This window comes from Bubalus bubalis, chromosome 22 (assembly GCF_019923935.1).
Source record: "Bubalus bubalis isolate 160015118507 breed Murrah chromosome 22, NDDB_SH_1, whole genome shotgun sequence".
Classification (NCBI taxonomy): Eukaryota; Metazoa; Chordata; class Mammalia; order Artiodactyla; family Bovidae; genus Bubalus; species Bubalus bubalis.
The window spans coordinates 9,617,108-9,634,918 of record NC_059178.1 but is presented as its reverse complement, the minus strand read 5'-3'; the positions used below and the strand labels follow the sequence as shown (position 1 = coordinate 9,634,918).

The 17,811-nt window shown below is 40.3% G+C and overlaps 1 protein-coding gene across 10 annotated transcripts in view; it reads left to right on the top strand.

Annotated features, from left to right (window-relative positions):
- Positions 1-17,811, top strand: part of DCC (DCC netrin 1 receptor) — a 1,367,203-nt gene that overhangs the window by 968,506 nt on the left and 380,886 nt on the right. The gene's annotated exons all lie outside the window — the stretch shown is intronic.

The following is a 17,811-nucleotide window of genomic DNA, read 5'->3' as shown; positions in this document are numbered from 1 at the left end:
CACATTTACCCTGAAGGTTTTTAAGGATAAGATAACTTTTACAAAATGGCCTCCTCACTTTGGTGGGTCTGCAGAGCAACAAATTAACAACTAGGAAGGCCTGATCAATCCATCCGGTCTACATTTCCACTCCCGAGTGAATGAGTGACTCTAGCTGCCAGAACTTCATCATCAGCATTGGGGTTCAGCCTCCTGCACTGATTTTTTTTTTTTTTTTCAGATTTTTCCGAGTTTGTGTATGAAAAGTATTACATCAGAGAAAAACCAATGGTGTAGGACTTCTCAGTACAGGGGCTTATTCAGGAACTTGCTCATGCACTGAATGCCGTACAGAAGCTTCCAAAAGCAAACCCAGATTCAAGAAATGTAAATTGATAATTTCTACTGGGCAATCTCACTATCCTATCATGTAAATGGCTATATTAAGCTCCACAAACAAAATAATGCTGCTAAATGTTCTCTGACCAAATTATAATTTAGTGATTTCTCCTTTTATCAAGGAACAAACAGCCCCCAAACTGCACTTTTAAAAGAGAGTTCTGTATTTCTTACAACATTATGAATTTTCTACTAAAACTTCTGATGTTATTTGGAAAGGTTGATTGTCAATGAGTTGTTTGCCAACTTTATTTTGTTAAGAGTTTTAAAAAGTTGTAATCTAACGGTTAAATGAACTAAATGACTACTTCTAACGAAGTACATCCGTTATTTAGACATTTAGACACCTAGTTTCATCTACTCCTGTTTGTATTTTTTTTTTCAAATGATGCTGTTTTATTTGTATTCCCAATCATTTTATTTAAAACTCTATCTTCAAAATCACCTCACATGCTTTTGGAAGAACATGAAGTAGAAATCAGAAATATTTTAATTGGTAAATAAGAGAAAATAATCTTTGGATTAGGTTACTTGTTAGGGATTTGAAATCAGCAAGTTAGAGAAGATTCTGAGAGGTAGTCTGGGTGCTGGCACCATGTTTTACTCTGGGCAGAAGAATCTCTGTTCCTTTTCTCATGTAGCTAAGACTTCAAAAGACCAGATGAGAACAGATTGGGATAAAGGATTTGTTGGGGAGTGAGGAGAAGACTAAGTTGTACAAGTCTGAGAGATACGTGCATCACAGAAATAAAACCTCACACAGCATATTTAAAGCCATAGAAATGTGCAGATTTCAGGTCATATAGAGAAAATGCAGGCACGCAAGCAGGACCAGCTAAATAGTTTGCAGGATCCAGAAGCTACAGCAGCACATCACTCCACGCTCTACGTGGGGCGCTCCTGAGCACGGGGCCTGGTGCAGCTTCCTGCCATGTGCCAGCAAAGGTGCTCCTGCTTCCAGGGTTCTCTTCTAAAGAATGTTTCGTTGCTCTTTGGGTTTAAATCAGTAAATAATGCTGATTTCCACTTCGTAGTGTTAATGGTCACATATAATTTGAGACATCAATTTTCCCATTGACTCTCTCTTTATAGATCATACATATATATAGATAATCAATGACTTTTATAAATATTTGGTATTTTTAATCAATAAACCTGAATAAAAACAAATTAGGTCAAAAAAAATATATATATATATGTTTAAATGGTATATGCCATATTGTGTACACAGACTGATAGTTGAAAAACCCATAAAAATTCTCTAAAAAGATCTTGTTTAGTTTTTTCATGGTAGAACTTAAACTTTAAAAGCATGTTCATTTTCAGAAGATCCAATTTCTATGGATTGTCTGAATTCTTTGCTTCCTAATCCAACTATTATCCCTGGAATTGTTTTTGTGTACTTTTCTGGGCTGACTGGCTATGATTACATTACATTGCTGATAAAAATTCTGCAGTCAGCCTCATTTCTAAGACTGAGCAATGTTCTTTTTCTTCTATCAATACCACTTTTCCTAAGTATCCAGCTTGAAAATCAATTTCCAGAATTTTTTTTTAAAGGCCAGCCTTTCCAAGTCAAGAGAGAAGAAAGTCTTCCACTTCGAAACTGACTAATAGTAATACCTCATTTCATTAAAAAAAAAAAAAAAAAGTACTCATGATACAATGTGTTTGGTATAATTAATAATAAAAAAAATCAGTCTGTGATTATTTGTATTACACACATATGGCATTAGCTTTTATAAAGCGCAAGCAATGGCATAATTCAACTGACAAGTATATTTAATGAATATCCACTGTGTTTCTAACGCTGTTCACAGTGACTGAGACACATTAAGAAAGCATAGCTATGTAATGAGTAATAGCACTTAAAGCTCTAAGAAGCTTCTTAAGGAAGCAAATGTTTTAAATATGTAACAATAATAAAATAGGTAAGGAAACTTGTAAGAATTTGTTCAATGAAATGTAAGAACTCTGAATCGTAGATTTGCTTATGAGCCCCTTACCTGTGATGGCCTCTGGCGTATGCTCAGCCTCTGTGTGTGGTACCAAATTGAATCTTGGAGATAAGAGTTTTGGGTGAATTAGAAAAGAATAGCTTTATTGCTTTGCCAGTCAAAGGGGGACACAGTGGACTCCTACCCTCAAAAACTATGTGTCCCCACCCAGGGGAGTTTGCTGAGGAGTTTTATGTTCAAGAGTATAATTGCTTGCATTCCTTTTTATCTCTTCTCTTGATATAATCTTTATGAGCTGGTTCCTTTAGTCTGGTCTCAAGTGGTCTTTGGGCTTCCCAGGTGGCACTACTGGAAAAGAACTTGGCTGCCAATGCAGGAGATGCCGGTTCTATCTCTGAGTCAGGAAGATCCCCTGCAGGAGGGCATGGCAGTCCACTCCAGTATTCTTGCCTGGAGAATCCCATGGACAGAGGAGCCTGGCGGGCTACAATCCATGGGGTGGCAAAGAGTTGGACATGACTGAAGTGACTTAGCACACACGCATGCATGAGTGGTCTTCTCCAGTTGAAGAATGCTGCCATCTTCCATTTGCTGGGTTGTAATTCCATAAAGGACTTATAGGCATTGTTGCGTGTAGCCCTTGAGGCAGACCCAGGCCCCTGCCCCAAAGCTGCAGTGTTGTTTCTTAGCCCTTCCTTCCTTGTCTTTGCATCCCTTTCCTTCCTGGATTAGCAACTGTTCGAATCTGCTTTTTGGAACTCCAGGAAGGTCATGGAGGCTGCGATCTGTTCCCTACAGGGAACGGGGTGGGGTGTGGAATGGAAAGGATGGGAAGGCTTCTGTGTCCATCATGTCCAGGAGCCCCACAGGATCCTGCTTGCTTTCACGTATTATCTAGGCAGTTTTGATGCCTAAATCATCTTGTCCTCCTCCTCAAATAAGTGCTTTATTACAAAGACAGCCACCTTGATCCTTTATATATCATCCATTCTTTCTCCTTCAGAAAGTAGTCTGAGAATTTTTATAGAAAGCCACACTGGGCACTGGTCTCGGTAAGCATTTACTTAAAATTTAAGCATAAATGATAATAAGGCATAAAATAAAATTAAAAACTCGAATGAATAAAATCTGTTGCTTGTTGGTATTATCATCGCATGCAAGTTATGTTTTCTCCAGAAAATGAAAGTGGAAAATTATCCTGTTTTTGACACATGAAGGTGTCTTAATTTCTTCACTAAGGGTAGTGATAGTGGCCTTAGAATGCTAACCATATTTTGGCCTTTAATGACAACAATTGTTTTATTAAATCACCTCTCTTTTTACACTATATGGAGTAAGAATTATTTCCTTCACAGACCATTGTTTATTGGAGGGTGACCTGATTGTGTTTCATTGAGAACCTTTCTTGAATAATTAATCTCTTACTGAGTAGCTGGGTAGACAGGAGTAGTTCAGGCTAGATACACAGTACTTTTAGAATAGCTTTTTACATGTGCAAAACAGCTACCTCCTTCAATTCATTTAGATTAAGAGTCTTGTGGCGCTCACTCGCTGCCTTTATTACAGATATTAGGATGAATAAATAATGTTATCATAACTAATAGGTAGGACATGTGTATTTTATCTTCTGTGTTAACACAAAAATGCCACTTTGGCAATTTAAAACTATTTCTAGGATAAGGAGCACTTCATCTTCCCCAAGCCTGTTCAATAAAACACTGATTTCTGAGTAAGATCCAGCATCTTAGAGATCCCGTGCTTCGTTGCCCCCTTCCCTCCCCTCCTGTGCTGTTTCTTCTCTCCCTCCCCTTCCTCCCCTGTCTTTCTCCTCCTCTTTCTCTTCTCTCTCAGCTTCTTATAAACCTCATCTTTCTATGTTTTTAGAGAAAGTTCAAAGGCTGAGTTTATTACTTGGTTAGAATTTCAGAATCTAGAGGCAGAGGCAGGGGGGATGTTTTCATTTTTCTCTCCCTGACAAAATGATCTTATCTTTTGAAAATGGGTCCCGTCTGGGTATGCAATTGCTTGCTCATTTTATCACGGTTTTTCCAAATGTGATGTAGTAATTGTGCACTAAAATGACATAGGTTTTATACAAATTGAATTTCAAGTTTTTCATATTATTTGAAAATATAAACTCTATTATGAAAACCATATTCTCAAGGAATCAACCCTGATAGAAAATACGTCTGAAATATGAATCAGCCAGCAAGTGTTTCTGAAAGTGCATACATACTGCGGTAATCATTTAAAGAGATCACCAGCCCAAGATCCAGTTTATGAAATAATCACCCAGAATACAAAGGCTTGATTTATAGGCAGGTTTGTGTCTCCTGATTATATCTTCCTTGGGCTAACTCCTTGCTCCTTCCCTCTGCCTTTATGGTATGTAATTTCTGCACTGTATTATCAGCCGGATTTAAGTCCCTGCCTGCTTAAGACTTGTCTAATCTTTTCATGCCACATGTGGAGGATTTTTGAATTATTATTTGGGGTCCTTTAAGATGCTGTTAAGGCAGTTTAATCTTGAAGGATGTTAAAATGGACCACATACTGTCTGGAGGTTCGAGTTAGAGTGGGGAGCCTATTTGCTAGACCACAACCCAATTATCCACAAAACCCTTTTATAGTTAAGTGTTGTAAGTAATATTCTTAGTCCATTATATTCTTTACACTGAAAAGGCGAGTGAAAGCAACCACCAAATTGAGTGACTTTAGGATATATTATCTAGAGAAATAGATATATTTGCCTTTTTCATCCATCCCTGGGTCTTTTTTTTTCTTTCTTTCTTTCTTTCTTTTTATTCTATAAAGACTCTTCTTGTATAGTTGTTACGGAACTTGGAAAGTCTCTGAATATTATGTCTCCAAATATTACTGCCTATTTCTTAGGAGAATTGTCTTAATCTTTCTTTCTTAAGATTTTTTTTGTCATGTGGATCATTTTTAAAGTCTTTATGGAATTTGTTACAATTCGTTGCTTCTGTTTCATGTTTTGATTTTTTGGTCATGAAGCTTGTGGGATCTTAGCCTGAACCTCAGATCAAACCCACACTCCCTGCATTGGAAGGTAAAATCTTAACCACTGGACCACCAGGGGCATCCCAAATTTCTTAATCCTTGAAACCTTATTATCCTCAATTATAAGTTGGAGATATTATTTACTCGTCTTCTTTATTCTGAAAGCTCAGCCTCTTTGTACATGGGTGCCAAATCAAACCTTGGAGATAAGAGTTTTTGAGGTAGAAAAGAATAGCTTTATTGTTTTTCCAGGCAAAGAAGGACACAGTGGTCTCCTGCCTCTCTGAAAAACTGTGCGTCCCAACCCAAGAGGACTTGACAAGGAGTTTCACAGCAACAGTTTAAGGGTGGGGCAACCGTTTACCTCAGACTGGGACTGGAACCCAGCCAAACCCATGGCACCTGGTTTCAGGGTCTAAGAAATCTCAGGTTCTTAATGTCTCATCACAGAAAAAATTCAGAGAGAGACAGAGTGATAAGTAAGAAGCGGATTTATTCAGATTCAGAGAGAAGCGCACGCCACAGACGGAGAGTGAGCCATCGCGGAGGGCGAGTGTGGCTGCAAAATGTGGCCCGGTTAGTTTTTATAGGCTGGGTAATTTCATATGCTAATGAGTGGGAGGGTTATTCCGACTGTTTTTTGGAAGGGGTGGAAATTTCCGGGATTTGGTCCACCGCCCACTCGGTGGTCTTTTGACAGGGCCTTGGAACTGTCACGGTCCCTCTGGGTGTGTCCCTTCACTTGCTGCTTGAGGATCAAGATCTGGTCTTGTCTGCCATCTTGGTCCCAGTTGATTCGAATCGGTTTATGCTGTGTCCTGGGGCTATGTCATTCTTTCAAAAGCTGTGTCCTCTCCCTTTCCCTCCTGTTATGGGATTGCTGCCAACACTAGGGCATGTGCAGGGTCTCAGGTGATCAGTCTCCTCATCTTGATGCGCTTTTGTGGTCCTGTGAATCCTGTCTCAGCTGATTTCTTGGCTGTTCCTCCCTTGATTACCAACTATTCTAAACTGCCATTTGAAACTCAGCAAAGGCCATGGAGGCTGGAGTCTTGCCTATAAGAAATGGGAAAAAAAGGTTTCCATGCCCACCAGTCCCACAGAGTCCTTCTCAGTTTCATTACCAGATTGTAAAGATGAAATGTGATAATCTATGGGAAGCCCCCAAGTCTTACCTGGCGTCTAGTATGCAATCAATAGAAGGAGGTTTCCTGCCCCTAATGGGACCAAATGGAAACATAATTCCAACTGCCTTGCACTTGCAACTAAAGTGGGACAATTAGTAGTGTAATCATAAGGTAATAAAGCTAATACAATACCTTATTGATAGTTTGTATTTGGCTTGATTACTATGTAATCAACCATTTATGGATTTTATTACTTTCCCTGCAATCATCCTCTCCCTGTTTAGCAGGCTGTTGCAGACTTGTTCGTTGTCTAATTTTGCTTCTTGGACATCTTTGCATCCCTAACTAAATTTTGAAGCTTTATGAGCAGAAAACACTCTATTATCCCATAAAATGTGACACAGCATTGCCATTTTGTGAATAGCTAGCTGGTTAACACTTGCTGGTAGAATCTGATTTGTACTTAATGTGTGGCAAAGATAATATGTATCAGTAATAGTCATTCATCATGATTCTATAAATTAAGCAAACCAAGTAAATCACAGTTCTGTCTAGCTCTTTCTTTCTTTTTTTTTTTTTTTAAGTCACTTAACCCGGTTTCCAATTATTAACTGCACTGTGTGGTGATTTGAGTGGATATCCAGGACAATGATGAAGGCAAAGTTGACTGTGAACCCATCAGCTGGTCCAGTTTTGTGTCATATACGTGGCAATAGACTAGCAGTAAAAAGAAATAAATTTAAGCACTGGCGTTCTATCTTTGTAGGTAACATACAAATGCTGGTATAGTTTCAAAATTCTTTCACTGCAGAAATGTTTTCAGGTATTACAGGATGGAAGACACTAAAGGCTTATGCTGCGGCATTCCCAGCAACAGAAGCTAAAAGGAACCCATTCAGGTTCGGTGGTCAACTAGCGAGGTATTATTATGTCTTCTACTGAGCGACTTCACTTCACTTTTCACTTTCATGCATGGGAGAAGGAAATGGCAACCCACTCCAGTGTTCTTGCTTGGAGAATCCCAGGGACGGCGGAGCCTGGTGGGCTGCCGTCTATGAGGTCGCACAGAGTCGGACACAACTGAAGTGACTTAGCAGCAGCAGCAGCATGTCTTCTACAGTGATGTATATTAGTGGAAGAATCAGAGGTAGGCTTGTGAAGATGGGTTGTTTACGCATGTTAGAAAAGTTTGAAGCAAGGGTGAGTCATTCTGTACTTATTCATCATTTATTCATTCAGTCAGTCATTCAAAATTATTCTTTTATGCTAAGTCCTAGACGTCCATGGTCCAGTACAGTTACCATTAGCTACATGTATCGATTTGCAGTTCAACATATTGATGTAAAATAAAATTAAAAATTCAGGCACACTAACCACAACTGTCAAATAGCACTTAACATTTAAACAGAATTGAAAACTAAAAATCCAGTGCCTCATCAGTCACATTTCAGAAGTTCATATATGACTACTGGCTACTGCATGGGACAGCAGAGAGAGCATTGGTATTATCAGAGAAAATTCTGTTGGGCCCCCTGATTGAGACTCTCCTAGTACAGAGGATACAAAAGCAAGTCAGATAATGCCCTGATTCCCAAGGAACTAGTATCTAACAGTTTTAAGCAGAACTCACTAAAAGCAGATCTAATAGATTACTCCTCTTTGAATGCTGAAAAAGTTCTTTATGCACTGAGTTAATATAAAATATTTCTTTTTAAAAGACCAGAGAATCTAGATCTTAACATATTTTCTGATTAGTTATGCAAATTTCTCTCAGTATTTTCTCAGTTTAAAGTATAAATATATGCGTGTGTATCTCCTTTGGTGGCTCAGTGGTAAAGAATCTGCCTGCCAATGTAGGAGATGTGAGTTTGATCCTTGGGTTGGGAAGATCCCCTGGAGAAGGAAATGGCAACCCACTCCAGGATTCTTGCTTAGAAAATCCCCTGGACGGGGAGCCTGGCAGGCTACAGTCCATGGGGTTGCAAAAGAGTTGGACACAACTTAGAGACTAAAATAGCAATTATATATATATATATATATATATATATTTCAGTGCACAGTTAAAGATGAAGAACAAAAATGTCTTGTTGCTTGGGTTAAACAGTGATATAGCATAAAAAAATCTCTGCTGGCTTACTGTCATTCTCTCTTTGAGCACAAACCATAATTCAGTCTCCTTCCACTGGTATAATGAAACATCTAGAGAGGTTATCTGCTCGGTGTGAAATTATAGGGAAAAAATGCTACTGATTTCTCACTGTTATTAGGGAGTATGAAGATAGAAGGCATGAAAGTGTCATAATAATGAGACGTTTCTGGAAAGTACGGATATCTAGCATGGGATAAAAAGGTTCTGAAGAAGTAGATTTCTTTTGGGTTTAATTGCCTCATTTGGTGATGTAGCCTCCTAAAAATGAAGGTAGGTTTCTTGGAAAACTGAATAAGAGCAAAATAGAGCTTAAGCATCAGTGGGGAAATTGCCATCATGCTGCTGCAGCCAAATAAAACTCTACTCCAAAGATAAAACAGCTGAACTGAGCTCTTTTATGGGATTCCTTCAGTTAGATCAGATGCTATGGAGAGCTGGTGTTCATGACTAGTGAAGACACACTGAGAATATAGCATTTATTTAACTCATACGTATTTATATATTATCTCATCTTGACAGCCGCTTTAATCTATGTGGTTTATAAGCAATTATCGAGCATCTACTGGTGGACAAGACTTTTTTAAGGTGCTGTAAATAGAAAGTAAATTAGATGGGCAAAATAGTATCCAAAAATATCAGGGATGAAATTTTTGAAGACAGTGTATGTGAAGGATAAATTGTTCTAAATCATGCTGTAGGTTCAAATTTATTTCCACTCTTTAGCCTAAAGTTAGGATTATAAGGTGAAAGTGAATGTAATTAAAGTATTAGTCACTCAGTCATGTCTGTCTCTGTAACCCTATGGACTGTAGACCACCAGGCCCCTCTGTCCATGGAATTCTCATGGACAAGAGAATGCTGGAGTGGGCAGCCATTGCTTTCTCCAGGGGATCTTCCTGACCCAAGAATTGAACCTGGATCTCCTGCATTGCAGGCAGATTCTTTTACCATCTCAGCCACCAAAGAAGCCCCAAGGATTATAAGATATTAGTGTATAAATATTATATAATTTAATGCATAAACATGCATGCATTTATATACATATATGCATTTTGTGTTTTAGTATGAAATATGATAGTGCTTTTTAGAAAGTATCACATGAAGAAATTTAGTTGGCTATCCTCTCGTGATTGTTGTCGTTTAGTTGCTCAGTCGTGTCTGCCTCTTTGCAGCTCCACAGACTGTAGCACACCCGGCTCCTCTATCCTTGGGAATTCTACAGGCAAGAATACTAGACTGGGTTGCCATTTCCTTCTCCAGGGGATCTTCCTGACCCAGGGATTGAACCCACAGCTCCTGAATTGATAGACTGGTTCTTTACCACTGCACCACCAGGGATGCTTCATACTCATGAGATACCCAAAACAAGTGAAATCCATTTTTAAAATCACTGTACTATTTGACAGATTCTTTCCCTGCTGATGATAATCTGCCTGGTGTAATGTAACTTATGTGCTACACAAAAGGGTCATAATTTGACTTTAACTCTTATTCTCTAACTCCAATCTTCCTACATTATTATGTTGTTTTGATAAAGATACTATTTCTAGTTTATAGGAATACTGCTAGGGAGAAATGTACTTACAACTGTTCCCAATTCTATGAAAACTCCTTGGATCTCAGCCCAATCTTCCCACCTTGGAAAGCCCCAGTTCAATACAGAATTTGAACTGGGCCCAAGTTTCTGGTCACGGGACATTTGATAAGTCCAGGGTATTACCATGTGTTGAAATTGAAAGATTTTAAGGTAAGGCCACACAATTCCTTCGTCGTCCAATGGCTAAGGCTCTGTGCTTCCAATGCAGGGGGCCCAGTTTCAATCCCTGGTCAGGGAACTAGATCTTAAAGCTCCTGATGGCCACCTGATGTGAAGAGCCGACTCATTGGAAAAGATCCTGATGCTGGGAAAGATTGAGGGCAGGAAGAGAAGGCGGGGACAGAGGATGAGATGGTTGAATGGCATCACTGACTCAACGGACGTGAATTTGAGCAAGCTTCGAGAGAGTGGAGGACAGAGGAGTTTGGTGTGCTGCAGTCCATGGGGTTGCAAAGAGCTGGACATGGCTTAGCAACTGAACAACAAGCACAACACACATCTGATGGTAGATGTTAAAGTTAAAGTTGGTGCCACCAGTGTCCAAGAGTAAATGATCACAGGGTTTTTATTAAAGAAAGTGAAGGTCGCTCACTCATGTCCAACTCTTTGTGATCCCATGGACTATCCATGGAATTCTCTAGGCCAGAATACTGGAGTGGGTATCCTTTCCTTTCTCCAGGAAATCTTCCCAACCCAGGGATGGAACCCACGTATCCTGCATTGCAGGCAGATTCTTTACCAGCTGAGCCTCCAGGGAAGCCCAAGAATACTGGAGTGGGTAGCCTATCCCTTCTCCAGGGGATCTTCCTGACCTAGGAATCAAACCAGGGTCTCCTGTGCTGCAGGGATTCTTTACCAACTGAGCCATCAACTGGAAGTCAAATAGTGAAAAACTGAACCCATGATCAATGCAAGTAAACTGTTCGTTACCACCTTATTTTCATCTGTAATTCCTGTTCTAGGTCTTCAGTATGAAAGGAGGGTGAACGGTGATTAAGAACAAGGATTCGGAATTCAGATTGAATTAGAATTCTGGCTTTTTCGCTTACTAGCTAACTGGGGTAAACTGGTTTGCTAAACCACAGCTTCCTCCTATATAAAATAGATCTTATAGGGATGTTGTAAAACTTAAAAGACAATCTATAATAGGACAAAACAGTACAGCCCCAAATGATTATTCTGAGAATTAAATGAGCTATTTAGTATAAAATACTTAAGCCTGCTCTCTGGCACTCTGCCAGCCCTCAGTAAATGTAGCTGTTTCAATCATGCATTCCTCCATTGCTGCATTCTAATTATTCTCATGTTGTCATATTCCTTAACACTGTAATTTGTCCATGTCTATCTCTGTGTTGCTCACGTGTGCTTGAAATGTTCTCCTTCTTCTTTCTGTTTCATAAGTCTCTTCTATTTCTACTTTAGGATTTTAAAAGCAGAAAGCCCATTCTGGCTAATTCACCCCATGGATCCATCTGTTAGTCTTCATGAGCTCATTTTTCCTGCTCCAGATTTGTTCATGTCATTCATTTGTTCTTTCATTCATTTCTTTCAACGAATGGTTATCGTGTGCCACTGGTCGGCTGCCCTATATTTCTCAACACTGGGAGTTCAGGAGCAAAAAACAGAAAAAGACAGACAAATGTTTATGAGGTTTATATTCTAATCATAGAAATGGACAGTAAACAAATAAAAATAAAGTTTATGCGGAAGAATAAGCCAGCTTAAAAAGATAGAGAATGAAAAGGATAGAGGCAATTCTAGAAAGGGAAGTTTCAGGAGAGCCTTTCTGAAGAAGACAAGGGACCTATGAATAAATTTGGAGGGATACCAGCAGAGGTCTTGGGTCTTGAGCAAAGACATTTCAGGTAGAGCTAATCAGTTCAGTTCAGTTTAGTCACTCAGTCGTGTCTAACTCTTTGCAACTCCATGGACTGCAGCACTCCAGGCTTCCCTGTCCATCACCAACTCCTGGAGTTTACTCAAACCCATGTCCATTGAGTCAGTGATGCCATCCAATCACCTTATCCTCTGTCATCCCCTTCTCCTCCTGCCCTCAATCTTTCCCAGCATCAGGGTCTTTTCAAATGAGTTAGATATTCCCATCAGGTGGCCAAAGTATTGGCGTTTCAGCATCAGTCCTTCCAATGAACACCCAGGACTGAACTCCTTTAGGATGGACTGGTTGGATCTCCTTGCAGTCCAAGGGACTCTCAAGAGTCTTCTCCAGCACCACAGTTCAAAAGCACTGCTAATAGGAAGGGACGAGATCCCGAGAGGAGGTAGAGGAGGAAGAGGACCACTGTGTGGCAGCAGAGTGAAGAAGAGGGGGAATGGAAGAGAGGCGTCCCCGGGTGGCAGGGGCCCAGATATGAGTCACTGTGAAGCCCCAGTAAGGAAAGTGGAGTCATTCTCAATGCGGAGGCATCCGTAGAGGAGTGGGTGACATGATCTAATTTTAATTGTAAAAGTAGAGGCTAAAGAGGAGGCTAATGCGTGGTGCAGTCAGGAGACGTTGGTAGGTCCTATGGGGGGAACTATGGAAAGGTTAAAAGCTGGTAGGATTCAGGATGGGGGCCTCACGAGTAGCTCAGTTGGTAAAGAATCTGCCTGAAATGCAAGAGATCCGATTCAATTCCTGGGACAAGAAGTTCCCCTGGAGCAGAGAGGGCTTCCGTGGTGACTCAGTCAGTAAAGAATCCACCTGCAATGTGGGAGACCTGGGTTCTACCCCAGGGTTGGGAAGATCCCCTGGAAGTGGGCATACAACCCACTCCAGTATTCTTGTCTGGAGAATCCCAAGGTCAAGGAGCCTGGCGGGCTACAGCCCGGGGTCACAAAGAGTCGGACACAACTGAACAGCTAAGTACAGGTTTCAGGATGCCTTTGGAAGTGACGAGGCTTGCTGCTGGTGTGGAATGGGATTAAAAACAGGAGTCAGATGTACTCCTTGCTTAGGCCTCAGAAACTAGGTGAATTATGGGACCATTTTGAGGGTCAAACTGGGTAAGGAGCCAGCTTGTAGTGTATGTAGAAGGGAAGGGACATGGGGAACAAATCAAGATTTTCTTTTCAATTTCTTAAATTTTTATTATAGACTGTGCTGGGTCTTCACTGCTGCTTGCAGTTTCTCTCTAGGTGAGGCAAGTGGGGACCACTCTCTGGTGGCAGCATGTGGTCTTCTCACTGTACTGACTTCTCTTGTTTTGGAGCCTGAACTTTAGGCATGTGGGCTTCGGTAGTTGTGCCATATGTCTCAGTTGCCCCATGCCATGTGGAATCTTCCCGGCCAAAGTTCAAACCCATGTCCTCTGAATAGAAACATAAAAGAAAATTCCATAAACTGTTAGCCAGTGGCCAAGGCCATGCAGTATTTAGCTTCTTATAGTGGCAAAACTGAACAGTGGTTGAAAAAACAGGGGCAAATTCTCCATGCTGTCAACTATAAGACACCTGTGCCCTACACATCCCTAATGAATGTGCTATAAGGATGTGCACAGTGCCATGCGCAGAAGACACTCAAAAATTTGTCAATCACAGAGAAGCATCCTTCTTAGAAAGCCTCCTGGTGGGCCAGTGAAGTGTAACTTGATTGGCTGATACCAGAAAAGAGAATTGACTGGACTTCCCTGGAGCTCCAGTGGTTAAAACTTCCCGCTTCCACTGCAGAGGGTGTGGGTTCAGCCCCTCAGTTCAGTTCAGTTCAGTTGCTCAGTCATGTCCAACTCTTTGCAACCCCATGGACCAGAGCATGCCAGGCTTCCCTGTCCATCACCACTTCCCAGAGTTTACCAAACTCATATCCATTGAGTCAGTGATGCCATCCAACCATTTCATCCTGTCATGTCCCCTTCTCCCACCTTCAGTCTTTCCCATCATCATCACCCTTTCTTCAGCATCAGGGTATTTTCAAATGAGTGAGCTCTTCCCATCAGGTGGCCAAAGTATTAGAGTTTCAGCTTCAGCATCAGTCCTTCCAATGAACACCCAGGCCTGATCTCCCCTAGGATGGACTGGTTGGATCTCCTTGCAGTCCAAGGGACTCTCAAGAGTCTTCTCCCACACCACAGTTCAAAAACATCAATTCTTCGGCACGCTGCTTTCTTTATAGTCCGACTCTCACATCCATACATGACCACTGGAAAAACCATAGCCTTGACTAAATAGACCTTTGTTGGCAAAGTAATGTCTCTGCTTTTTACCATGCTGTCTAGGTTTCTTTTAAGGAGTAAGCGTCTTTTAATTTCATGGCTGCAGTCACCATCTGCAGTGATTTTGGAGACCCCCAAAATAAAGTCTGCCACTGTTTCCCCATCTATTTCCCATGAAGTGATGGAACTGGATGCCATGATCTTAGTTTTCTGAATGTTGAGCTTTAAGCAAACTTTTTAACTGTCCTCTTTGACTTTCATCAAGAGGCTTTTTAGTTCTTCACTTTCTGCTACAAGGGTGGTGTCATTTGCATATCTGAGGTTATTGATATTTCTCCCAGCAATGTTGATTCCAGCTTCTGCTTCATCCAGCCCAGCATTTCTCATGATGTACTCTGCATATAAGTTAAATAAGCACAGTGACAATATAGAGCCTTGACGTACTCCTTTTCCTATTTGGAACCAGTCTGTTGTTCCATGTCCAGTTCTAACTATTGCTTCCTGACCTGCATACAGATTTCTCAGCCACTAGTCAGGGAATTAAGATCCCACATGCCTCATGGCACAGCCAAAAATAAATAAAATGAAATGAAAACAAACAAACAAAAAATTCAAATGTAAAGAAAGAAAAATTGACAAAATTTTCAGATCCACAGCCTAGTCTTCCTGCTGCCAAGATTTTCCAAGGACCCAATCCAAAAGGGGCCAGTTTGCGCCAAAATAAATGTTAGCCCAGAACCAGCTTGTTTTCTGATAAGTACTTTGCTTGTATTTATTAAACAGGAGATTGAATTCTAATGGGATGTCTGTTCGGGATCACCTTATTGCTCTGAGACTGTATCAGAATTTTATCAGTGGAAACCTGGTGTTTAGGCCCAAATGGAGACCATAGAATTCAGAAGGAATTTGCCTTTTGACTGTTAACATGCCTTTGCTTTACTCTTTTTCTTATCTTGGGGAATCTCATTTGCCCCACCTACTCAGGGCATATAAGAATCCAAAATATTTACCTGATGATCTGAAACACATTGATAAGTTCATAAAGTCCATTTTATCTTTATGTATTCTTTTTTTAAATTTAAATGTATTTATTTTAATTGGAGGCTAATTACTTTACAATATTATATTGGTTTTGTCATACATCAACATGAATCCGCCACGGATGTACATGTGCTCCCCATCCTGAGCCCCCCTCCCACCTCCCTTTGCCATAAAGTCCATTTTAAATAGCTGATTTCAGTCTTTGAGTTTTACAAAGAATAAATTTGAGGAACAGGGAACTTAAGGTGAGCCATTAGATGGATCAGTACCCTGGTCCCCAGGGTTGAACCTAGAGTGCTTGTCCAAAGTTGTTTGTGTAAGATGGCTCTGCTTGCCAAAATCTGTTTCCTCTTCTTGAAAAGGGATAGGATCCTGCACCATTAAGCAAAAGACTTGCATTCTAGCCTGAGACAGTATCTGTATGTTGCTGTGTATGTTTAAGTAGGCCACTTACCTCTTCTGTTTTTCTATTTTCTCTCCTAAAATAGTGATTATCCTGCCTGTGTTAATTTCATGGGGCTGCTTTGACAAGGTACCACATGTTACCTGCTTTAAAATAAAAATTTATTCTCTGACAGTTCCGGAGACTAGAAATCTGAATTTAAGGTGTTAGCAGAGCCATGCTCCCACTGAAAGGCTTTACAGCAAAATCTTTCCTCATTGCTTCTTGGCTTCTGGGGGTTGCTGGCAATCCTTTGGCATTTCTCAGCTTGTAGGTGCACCACCTGACCTCTGCCTCCAGCTTCACATGAAGCTGGGGTCCTTCTCCCCACTGGGGTCACGTCCCTTCATGTATTCTTTGTTATAAGGACACTAGTCATACTGGATTTAGAGTATACCCTAATCCAGTATGACTTCACTTTAATCAATTATGTCTACAATGGACTTTTCTGAGTATACATGAATTAGGTGGGAGAGGATTCAACCAAGTACATACACATCCCTAAAAATCACACGGACTGTTAGGAAGATTCCAAGTAATCTGGGTAAGGACACAGAAAACTTTGAAATATGTATATATATGTGTGTGTGTGTGTGTGTGTGTGTGTGTGTGTGTGTATGTTGTGCAATGCTTAGTTGCTCAGTCATGTCCGATTCTTTGTGATCCCAAGGACTGTAGCCTACCAGGCTCTTCTGTCCATGGGGATTCTCCAGGCAAGAATACTGGACTGGGTTGCCATGCCCTCCTCGTGTGTGTGTGTGTGTGTATTATTGGAGTATAGTTGATTTATAATGTTGTGTTACTCACAGGTGTCCAGCAAAGTGAATTAGTTATACATATATCCACTCTTTTTTTTTTTTTATTTTTTCCCTATATAGGCCATTGAATATATATCCCTGTGCTAGTAGGTCCTTATTAGCTATCTATTTTATATGTAGTTTTGTATATATCTCAATCCCAATCTCCCAATTTATCTCCTCCACCACTCTTAACCCCTGGTAACCATAAGTGGCTCTACTTCTGTTTTGTAAATGAGCTAATTAATTTGTTTCCTCTTTTTTTTTTAAGAGAGAGTTAACACCTGTCCTTCTCAACATATTTCAAAAAATTGCAGAGGAAGGAACACATTCAAACTCATTCTATGAGGCCAGCATCACCCTGATACCAAAACCAAGCAAAGATATCACACACACACACACACACAGGAAATTACAGACCAATATTAATGATGAATATACATGCAAAAATCCTCAAAAATGTATACATATATTTAAAATACTTAATTAATTTTTTCATTTTGTTTATAACAGCCAGGACATGGAAGCAACCTAGATGTCCACCAGCAGATGAATGGATAAGAAAGCTGTGGTACATATACACAATGGAGTATTACTCAGCCATTAAAAAGAATACATTTGAATCAGTTCTAATGAGGTGGATGAAACTGGAGCCTATTATACAGAGTGAAGTAAGCCAGAAAGAAAAACACCAATACAGTACACTAACGCATATATATGGAATTTAGAAAGATGGTAATGATAACCCTGTATGCGAGACAGCAAAAGAGACACAGATGTATAGAACAGTCTTTTGGACTCTGTGGGAGAGGGAGAGGGTGGGATGATTTGGGAGAATGGCATTGAAACATGTATAATATCATATGTGAAACAAATCTCCAGTCCAGCTTCGATGCATGATACAGGATGCTTGGGGCTGGTGCACTGGGACAACCCAGAGGGATGGTATGGGGAGGGAGGTGGGAGGGGGGTTCAGAATGGGGAACACGTGTACACCCGTGGTGGATTCATGTTGATGTATGGCAAAACCAATACAATATTTAAAAGTAATTAGCCTCCAATTAAAATAAATAAATTTATATTAAAAAATTAAAAAAATTAGTTATTATCTCTCAAGGAGAGAAATATTAAAAATACCCATAGTGTCCTTAAT